The sequence below is a fragment of the Eschrichtius robustus genome, chromosome 3 (genome assembly GCF_028021215.1).
Source record: "Eschrichtius robustus isolate mEscRob2 chromosome 3, mEscRob2.pri, whole genome shotgun sequence".
NCBI classification, from domain to species: Eukaryota; Metazoa; Chordata; class Mammalia; order Artiodactyla; family Eschrichtiidae; genus Eschrichtius; species Eschrichtius robustus.
This window is the reverse complement of record NC_090826.1, coordinates 7439332-7449202: the sequence shown is the minus strand read 5'-3', so window position 1 is coordinate 7449202 and position 9871 is coordinate 7439332.

The window sequence follows — 9871 nt, the reverse complement described above, 5'->3', positions numbered from 1 at the left end:
ATTGGCTGGCGGGCGGATATGGGCGGGGCGACTGCCTGAGCCAATGCGCGTGAAGCGAGAACCGGCCAAGGCTGCCTGGTCCCTGATGAGGGAGGTACAGAAACGGGGCTTCGTTGAGCTCAGTGAGACGCTGCGCCTGGCCTTTTTTCCTTTTTTTAGTCCAGTTTACTTTGTGATACGCTGTGTAAAAAAGTATTTAAATTACATATGACATCTCACACCTCTGTACTCATCACCCAGTTTAGGGGAAAAACAAGATCCAAATAGCCTTAACCCCCAGTGTACCCGTGGTATCATTTTGTGTATCTTTGATTTTTCTAGAAATAGCATTATATGCTGCGATACGGTTTTTGGCCTTTTTTCTGATCATCTCCAGCCCAGATTTCTGAGCTTCTCTATCCGAGCTGCTTCTCTGCTTGTATGTCCTTGGGTCACCGTCAGACTCAGCCTGGCAACTTCTTAACTCCAAGTCTGGACACACAGGCCTTCCTTGGCCCCCCTTGCAGCACACTCAACGACACGACTCTGCTTAATTTCCTCACACAGGCTTCTGCAGTTACTTTGTTCTTTTATTTGTGTAAAAACTGTCCTTCCGCCCCTGAAGTGTAAGCTTCAGGAGTGCAGGGACTTTGTTTCTTTTGTTCACGGTGTTTCCTGACAAGGTATCTGCCACTAGTAATGCCCAAGAAACGAATGAATAAATGTCCTGAACAGAACTCGAGACATAATTCTTCCCCTCCCCCAAACCTGTCTGCTTCTTGTATTTCCTGTCTTGGAAGATGGTGACACCACCATCTGCACAGTCACCAACGCCAGAAACTTTCCTGTTACTTTGGACTCCTCTCTCTATCTCTCCCCTACCTCCCCCCACAAGTCCACCTGGCACTTCTGTTTCCTGGAATTCTCCCAAAGTATCCCCCTCTCTGTGCTCCTTTCACTGCTGCTGCTGGTTTCAAGTCTTCGTCTCTTGTAACAAAAGTCTTCTACCTGCTCTCACAGGCCACCCCTTCAACCCTTTAGTCTGTCGTCCTCCACTCTCACCCCTCTCCAGAGGCACCAGGTACAGAATATACCAACACTTTGTTTTCAGTCTCCCAGAGCTGCTAAAAGCAGTACCTTGATCAGACCAAGCTGCTAGATGTCCTGTGTGTAAACACAACAAGAGCTTGAGCAGAAGGGAAATTGTGTGCAAACACAGGAGCTAGGTATTTGATTGCTGGGAGGACTCTTTAAAAACAACTCTTAGGAGCAGTCATCCAAAACGCAAATACAGTGAATGCTGTATATTAAAGCCATTACTCCCCCGGGAAGGGGGAAAGCCATACTAGTGCTCCATATTTGGGGAAAAAGAAGGAAGGAAGGAAATGAGGGAGGCAGGGAAAAAAGAAAGGTTTATCTTCATGCTTCCTGGATCTCCCAAATCCCTTGATTCAATTGCTCAGAAAGTCAGTGCTGGTTTTAGCTGAAGACGATTTATGAGGCATGAGTAGAAACAGGAGAGAGTAATGCAACCCTATTAACCAGGAGGGAGCTGTTCCCATCTGGGTGGGATTCTAAACCCAAGGAGATTCCATCCTTGGATCACAGCCCTCCGTCTTGGCTGCTCTCCCATAGAGGTGTCTGAGACTGGGACCCAGGCTTCTCACACCACAGCAGCACCCTGCCCCCTCCTTCTTTCCCTAAGGACTGTCAGTCTAGGCTGTGCTGGACACATAAACAGGCTTCCCCATCCCCTTGTTAATAGTAATGCTGCCTTCATGTTAAGAGTTTTTGCAAGGTCTTTCATGTAGTTATCTCATTGGATACTCACACTCTTTGGCAGCCCTGTTGTTTTCCTTCCCTTTTTAAGGATAAGCAGAATAGATTTGCCCAAGGCCACACATCTAGTTAGTGGCTGATGCAACAATCTTTCATGCCTCCCTGCCTTGGAACATGCTGTTGCTTAGGATGTCCCCTTCCTCCATTGGCCAGACTCCTCTGGACCTTTTCTGAGACCAGCTCAGAAGTCACCTTCTCTGTGAAGCTGCCCCCTGCTTGCCTGGGGGAAATGGAGTGCTTTTTTCTCCTGTCCCTCATGGCTCAGCCAAGGGACTGTGGCTGTGGTTACCAGGCCATGTTGCTGTGCCATGTGGCAATGAGCTGGACCAGCATTCATTCCCTGATGTATGTGTTGGTGGGAGAGAAGACTGGGACATTTTCAGAGAGAAGTCTGGACATTTCTGACAAAATGTTGAAAAGCATACATTGTTTGAGCCCCATATCAAGGAAGCTATCTGATTCATTCATTCAAGACATTTTATTGAGTATCGACTCTATTCAGAAAAAGCATTTGACAACACAGGATACCCATTCCTGAAAAGAGTTCTTAGCAAACTGGAGCAAGGAATTCTTCTACCTGCTGAAGGGTGTCACAATAAACCTACAGCTGACATCATAATTAATGGCATAAGACTGCATGCTTGCCCCCCTAAGATTGGCAACAAGCAAAGATGTCTGCTCTTGCCATTTATTCAACATGGTACTAGAGGTCGTAGTCAGTGCAATGAGGCAAGAAAAAGAAATAAAAGGCATAAAGATTGGAAAGGAAGAAGTATAACTGTCTTTAGTCATAGATGATGTAATAGTTTACCAAGAAATCCTAAGGAATCTATATAACAACTGCTAGAACTAATTAGTAAATTTAGCAAGCTCAAAGGAGACAAGGTCAATATACAAAAAAAGAAATACTTCTTTTGCTAGCTGCAAACAGTGTGAATATGAAGTTTAAAAAAATTTTATTTACAATAGCATCAGAAAACCCCAACAATAACAACAAAGAAGCCGGACATAAAGGAGTACATGATTCTATATATGAAATTCTAGAAAAGGCAAAACTAGTCTACAGTGACAGAGAACATATCAGTAGATGCCTGGGGCTGGGGCTGAGCCTGGGGCTGGGAAGGGGATTAACTACGAAGAGACCAGAGGAACTTCTTGGGGTGATGAAAGTGTTCTGTATTCTGGTCAGGGTATACACACTTGTCAAAACTCATTAAAACTTACTCTTAAAATGGGTGCATTTTATTGTATGTAAATTATATGTCAATAATACTCATTAAAAAGAAAAAAGTAAGGCAGACTACATAAATGCATATGTGTACATCATATCAAGTTTAGAAATGTGGAAGGGCACAGACAGATAGTTACACCCGGAGATCCACTTAGGCATTGCTTAGTTTCAGACGTGGACTGCTCCCAGACTTGGTGGGGTCTGGAGGAGAGACTTGCTTGGGTTTTTGGTAACCAAACCTGAGGTTTTGGTTTTGAAGGTCCTGAGGCTTCCTGCTGACCTGTTACCAGTTTCTTTTTGCTTTCTTCTTCTGACAGTTGGCTGTCAAACCTTTAATTGCTTCTTTCATCCTTGTTTTTCTGCAAAAGGGACACTCTAGGGAAAACATCCCACCACCCATCCCACCCCCAGGGCCTGGGATTTCATTTCTTTGCAGAGATTCGTAAGGAGCATTTCAGTTTTGCAGAGTCTAAGGCTGGGGCAGGGACAAGTCTCTCCTGAGGGGTCCCACATCTCAGGAGATGCTGAAAGGCCTGTGCCCGCCTGGGGGCTGGAGGGAAGCAGGGGCAGGTGGTGTGACTGGGGGCAAAGGACACAGGCCAGCAGCCTCTCTCCCTCCTTTCCTTTCTCTTTACCAGACCCAGCCTGAGCCGGGTTTCTGGTTACAATGCTAATGAGGCTCCGCAAGCCAAGCCTTCTCACTAATGAAAGGCCGTGTTGTTCTGGCTCCTGCAAGGATAAGCCACTGCCAGTGGGTCTCCCTCTCCTTGTCCACAGGCTGGAACCTGTTTTTCCAAATGATTTGTGAGCTCATTATTCCCGACTCCACGTTTTCCTGACCGTTTCTTAAAAGGAAAGCGCCTTCAGTAAAATGTAAATTCTAGGAGGCCCAGACTTGTGCTTCTGATACATTTTGAATAAAGCTTGGGACTTGACTGGACAGTCTGTCCGGCTGGGCAGGCACTGCCGGGGTGGATAATGCCCTTTTTCTTCCCTCCTCCCTCCCTCCCTCCCTCCCACTCTTCCCTTTGTCCTGAACTTCTGAGAGGCAGTAGAATATAGCACTGTGTCGCCCAACTGCCAAGTTACTTAGTCTCCCCATGCCTCAGTCACCCCACTTGTTCAACCAGGCTAGTTATGGTATGTACTTCAAAGTGAAGATTAATAATAATAATTCTGCTAACACTGAGTATGTGCTACATGCTGTTCTAAGTCCTTCTAGGACACTTTCAGTTGGAACTATGACTGTATCCCCATTTACTATGTCATGGGGGTGGGGGGGAGGTCATCACACAGCAGGCCTTGCTAATAAGTGACAGAGCTGGGATTTGAACAAAAGGAATGCACTTCTTAACCACCCAGCTGTGTGGTCTGAGGTAGGACACATGAAGAGCTTAGAGCCCTACCCATGATCAATACTGAATACACAGTAGTTATGACCAGGATTCTCACCAAGTATCTATTTGCATCCATTGAAATGCACAAGAACTCTCATTTCCAATTTAAAAGAGCAGAGCAGGCTGGAGAGAGGGGTTAAGGACATGTGTAACCCTAAAAGAAGAGAGAACGGTTATTTACTGATCACCTGCTATATGCCAGCCTTGTGCAGAGGATGCTGTAAACACAGCCCCTTATCCAAAACCCTGGGGTGTGTGTCACAAGTCAGAGCTATTCTGATGATTTTAGAAACACTGGACGGTGCATATACTGCATGCTAGATGACACCCCAGGCCCAGGGCAACACTCCATCAGCAAGCACAGAACAGTTCTGGATAGTCACACCGTGTGGGATTAAAATACACCGTGTAAATAGCCTCATGATCCAGCAAGGTCAGAGTTTGCCGCCGCATGAGGTGGCTCCAGGTCAGGTTCTGCTGCCGAGGGAGTTAGCCTCCAATTTTCGGGGCTTTCTGGATTTTAGGATGGTGGATGAGGGATTGTGGAGCAGTGGTTCACTTCATCCTCCCATCAAGCCTGGGAGGTGGGTGTTATCCCACCAGAGCGGCCAGGCTGAGGACTTTGCCTGAGGTCACAGAGCCCTGAGAGAGACAATGGCAAGAGCCTTCACGCTAGCCAGGTCCAGTGCTATCTCATTTAATCCTCCCAACAAGCCACGACCTCTTATTATACCCATTTTGCAGCTGAGCAAACTGAGCTTAGGTGAGGTTAAGCAAGCTACCCTGCCTGCAGAATGGGAGTGCTTTACCACCAAGTGGCCACAAAGGTTAACCATACCCACCTAGAGTCAGGCCGTGTGGGTTCAAGTTCCAGAACTTTGGGCAAGTCACTTAACCTCTCTGAGCATCTGTTCCCCTACTATAAAGAGGAGATAGATACTAATAGTGCTTGCCTCTCGGGGTTGTGGAGAGGATTACATAAGCTAATTGTGCCTTGGCCAGAGAAACTGCCAGTAAACATAAGCCTCATTATTATCATGCTTTTGGCTCCCCAGCCCCTTGATATGGGTTTAAGCTACATTGATTGGGGAGGGGGCTGCTGCTGGCAGTTGGCAAGGCTGTTGGGTGAGAGACTTTGAGAAGCGGGGTCTGGGTTCTTGTCCACAGCGTGGGGCCTTGAACTGGGGAGACGCCCCTTGTTCTCCTCAACCTGGTACCCAGTGCCGACTGTGCTGACCTCTGAGGGATGCTGGGTCAGGAGCATCAGGTGGATGCAGCCATCCCACAGGGAGAGGCAACGGTGTCTAGACCCAAAGCAGCTTCCAACCACTGAGGCGGACGGGGCTGAGCAGGAGAGAGAAACAGGGCAGACACTTCTCATTCATTCGTCCATGCATTCATGCAACAAATACTGATTTGCCCGCTTCTCTGTTGCAAACCTGAGCCTGGCACAGGGCATCCTTAGTGGATGAATTTTATAGGGTCCTGCATGCCTGGGGCTTCAGTCTCTTGGAGACCTGAAGATTGACCTGGAATGAACCAGGCTAAAAGGAGGGGGGAGAATGGCCCATGGAGGAAGAGCAGCAGGGGCAAAGGGCCTGAGGCCTGGAGAGAGAACAAGTCCCATGGGGCCGGAGAATGGCAGGGAGAGAGCGCAGCCAGGTCAGACCAATAAGGCCCAGGATTTTGCACTTTATCCCGGAGGGAATGGGAAGCCACTGAAGGGTGGTGGTTTCAAAAGGGCACTGGTACGACCTGAGAAGACTTCTGAAGAAGATGCTTCTGGCCGCTGTGTGGTCAAAGAATTGGTTGGTGGAAGATTAGAATCAGAGAGATGTTTGAATGGTGCAGACAAGAAAAGAGTGGTAGCCTAGAGCAGGGTGAGGACATAGGGGGCAGAGGAAAGGGCTGTGCATTTATTTAGATGACAGACTGTGTGAGGGATGGGTGAGAGGTGGGGATACAGACCGCGGTCCCTGTGGCAGACAGCTGGTTTTCTGAGCCCACGTATAATGGACTGGGGGGCACTCCTGTTACAGCCTTCGGCTGGCGGGGGCATAGCTTCCTCTACCTTCTTCCCCCAACTTGCTGACTGTCACGCTGGGCTCTCCTGGCCTAGCCTGGACCAGTTATGATTTTAAAGCGTGGGCCCAGGGACTTCCCTGGTGGTCCAGTGGTTAGGACTCAGCACTTTCATTGCTGTGGCCCCGGGGTTCTATCCCTGGTCGGGGAACTAAGATCCTGCAAGCTGCGCGGCAGGGCCAAAAAAAAAAAAAAATGTGTGGGCCCAACATAGATGACCTAGAGCGAGGGTGCTCGTCCCAACTCCAACGCTGATGACGGCGGATGTCAGAGCCCAGTGACGACCCCAGTGTTCCCCTTCACCCTGCTCCGAAAACCACCCACCCGTGTAAGCAAAACAGGAGAAATGCACTGAGGATCTGCCTTGGGGAAGCTGGGTGGAGAAGGGCTCTTTTTCTTGGGGCAGCTTCAGCTCAGCTGTACCTGACAGAACTGGGGGAAATTACAGCTCTCTCTGGCTTCCTGTAGGACCACAGGGGAGTTGGTAGACAGGGGACATGAGAGTAGGGCTAGAGTCCCAGTGGGTCCCTGCAGACGTGCAGGAGGGCACAGGTGCCTGTGTATCCTGGGACTGTCCTTCAGGCTCTGACGGCTGACTTCTCAATGGGCTTTTTTCCTGGGCTGCGGGGCCCAGGGAGGGGGAACCAGGGCACCAGGGTTTGAAGGCTTCATTAGCTCCTGGAAATTATCCCACATTTGCTGTCCTCCCATGGGGAGCTGGCTCTGGTTGCAGGCCTGGCAGCCCCACAGTCTAAGTGGGGCAGAGTGGGGCTGCTGTTACCCTGGGCCCAGGTCAAGGGAGGGGGCAGGTGTACAAAAGGGAGCCAGAATCCTAGTAGCCTTTATAGAGCACCTGTGCCTGTATTAACTCACTCAACTGTCCCAACAACCCCGTGAGGTGGAGAATGTTATTCTTGTCCCCATTTTACAGATGAGGAGACTGAGGCACAGAGGCTTTGAACCAGTGTGGTTGGGCTCCAGACTATGTTCCAAACCTCCCAGGACTGGATTAGGGGCTCTCCGCAGAATGCACAGTTATTCTTTCTCCCTGATCTGTAAGCCACCTTGCCATTGATCACCACTCTTTGTGCTGAATTGTAAATCTATTACCAGTGAAGGGAGAGGAAGGCAGGGGTAGGGAAAGAAGACAAGCTGGGTTCTCATTACCAGAGGGCTTTGGCTACCATGGCCATGGCCATGAGCATCAAAGCTAATGATAGCCGGGCATGTCACTGTGCGCTCTGCCACTTACAGGCTGTGTGACCTGGAGTGAACCTGACTTTCCTCTTTTATAAAAAGATGCTTAAAATGCTTACTTCACCGGGGTGTTCAGAATCTCCCCAACACACACCCTCTCTCAGAGTAAGAAGTGGCCCCTCCTGCTTCCTTGTGACTCAGCGCACTCCTTCCTTGTAGCTCTCCCACTAAACTGTGGGGTCCAGGACAGGGACAGGTCATTCCCAACACCAGCATGCGAGGGCATTGGGGGAGTGTAGTTGGATTATTGATAAATAAAGTAAGTTATGTGTCCCACAGTAATTTTACAGATGGGGAAACTGAGGCTTGGAGACGTTGCATCTCGATAGCTCTACAGATCATAAGGGACAAAAATAACAGGAGACCTGAGTCTTATCATTCCCGATTCCATGGGATCCCGATGCCCATCACTGAAGGCTACGTGCTGGGTGGTTGACAAAGTGTTTTAAATGTGGTCCCTACCGCTCAAAGACAGCCAAGCCACCCAATGCTGTGATTGGGGGCCAAACCCTCTCTCTAGGTGATGTCATCAAGTTCCAAGACCTAAAAAGCCATCCATATGACATTCGTGTTGACTCCCAATTTCTATCTGCAGCTCCACCCTTTCCCTAGATTTGTTCTGGAATATCCACCTACCTGACACTTCCAGATGGGGATTGAGTAGGCAGGTGGGGACGACCATTGACAAAGCCCGTCTACTGATTCCTCAGCCCATCCTCCCCAGCCCACCTCATCTGCCCCACTGGATGGTCACCATCAGAAGGACATCACCACCCACGTGTTGCTTTCTAGGCCTGGAATCAGTTCAGGACTTAATGGAGTCACTGAATCACGAAAAGTCTGATTTTTTTTTTTCTTTTTTCACAGCTTCTAGCTGAATTCCTTCTGATCTGGGCACTAGGGACTCAGGTAAGAACAAGAAGTGGTCCCCACCCGTCACGGAGCTCAAATTCCATTAGGCAAGACCGTCAATAAACAAAGGAACAAATGGTACAATAAACTATTACCTCGTGTCCAATGCCACGAAGGAAGTAAGTGGGGCACTGTGATGGTAAATGCTTTAAGTATCTAACATTCCCTTTGGAGAGGGTGGTCAGGGAAGGCCTGTCTGCAGAAGTGGCATTAGGCTAGATGTGGAGCATGCAAAGGAGCTAGACATGTAAGGACCTGGGGTGAGTGTCCCCACCAGCGACATAGCAGGTGCAAAGGCCCTGAGGTGGGAGTGAGCTTGGATTGTGTGAGAAACTGGAAGAAGGAGGCCTGTGTGGCTGGGGGCTGGTGAGCAGGGGAGGGGAGATGCCAGGGGACGGAGAGGTAGGTCCTCACCAGGCCAGGCAGGCTGTGTGCACAGACACGGACTCCAACCTTCAGGAGCTGTTTTTACCCCACCCCCACCCCCTCCCCCTGAGTCTGGGGATTGTCTTGCAGCAACTTACACTCTGAATACATCCTAGTTCATATGCCGAAACTTCACCGATTCAAGCCCCGTGAGTCTATAGCAGTACAGACATGGCTGAATCACACAGTCAGGGAGAAACAGGCTTGCAAAGCAGACCAACCGTGTTTACAAGTTTGTGAAGGGGATGGTGACAGGGGTGCTGAGGGACCTTCAAGGCCCTTCACTCCTTGGTCCCAGAGCCTCTGTTTCTGGAAATATGGCTGATTCGAGGTCCCCAAAACACCCTTTGCTACAAAACTCCAAATCCAAGATGAGACACAAAGGATAACATTTAAAACACAAAACCAAGTTGTTCTCTGGTTCATTTATTTATTTTTAATTGTAGTAATATAGACATCACATGATTTACCATTTTAACCTTTTTCGAGAATACAGTTCAGTGGCGTTAAATACATTCACCTTGTTGTACAACCATCGCCCCCATCCAACTCTAGAACTATTACATCCTCCCAAACAGAAATTCTGTCCCCACTAAACATTATCTTTCCATTCCCCCACAGAGCCCCTGGCAACCACCCTTCTACTTTCTGTCTATGGATTTGACTGCTCTAAGTACTTCCTATATGTGGAATCCTACACTATTTGTCTTTTTGTGACTGGCTTATTTCACTCAGCATAATGTCCTCA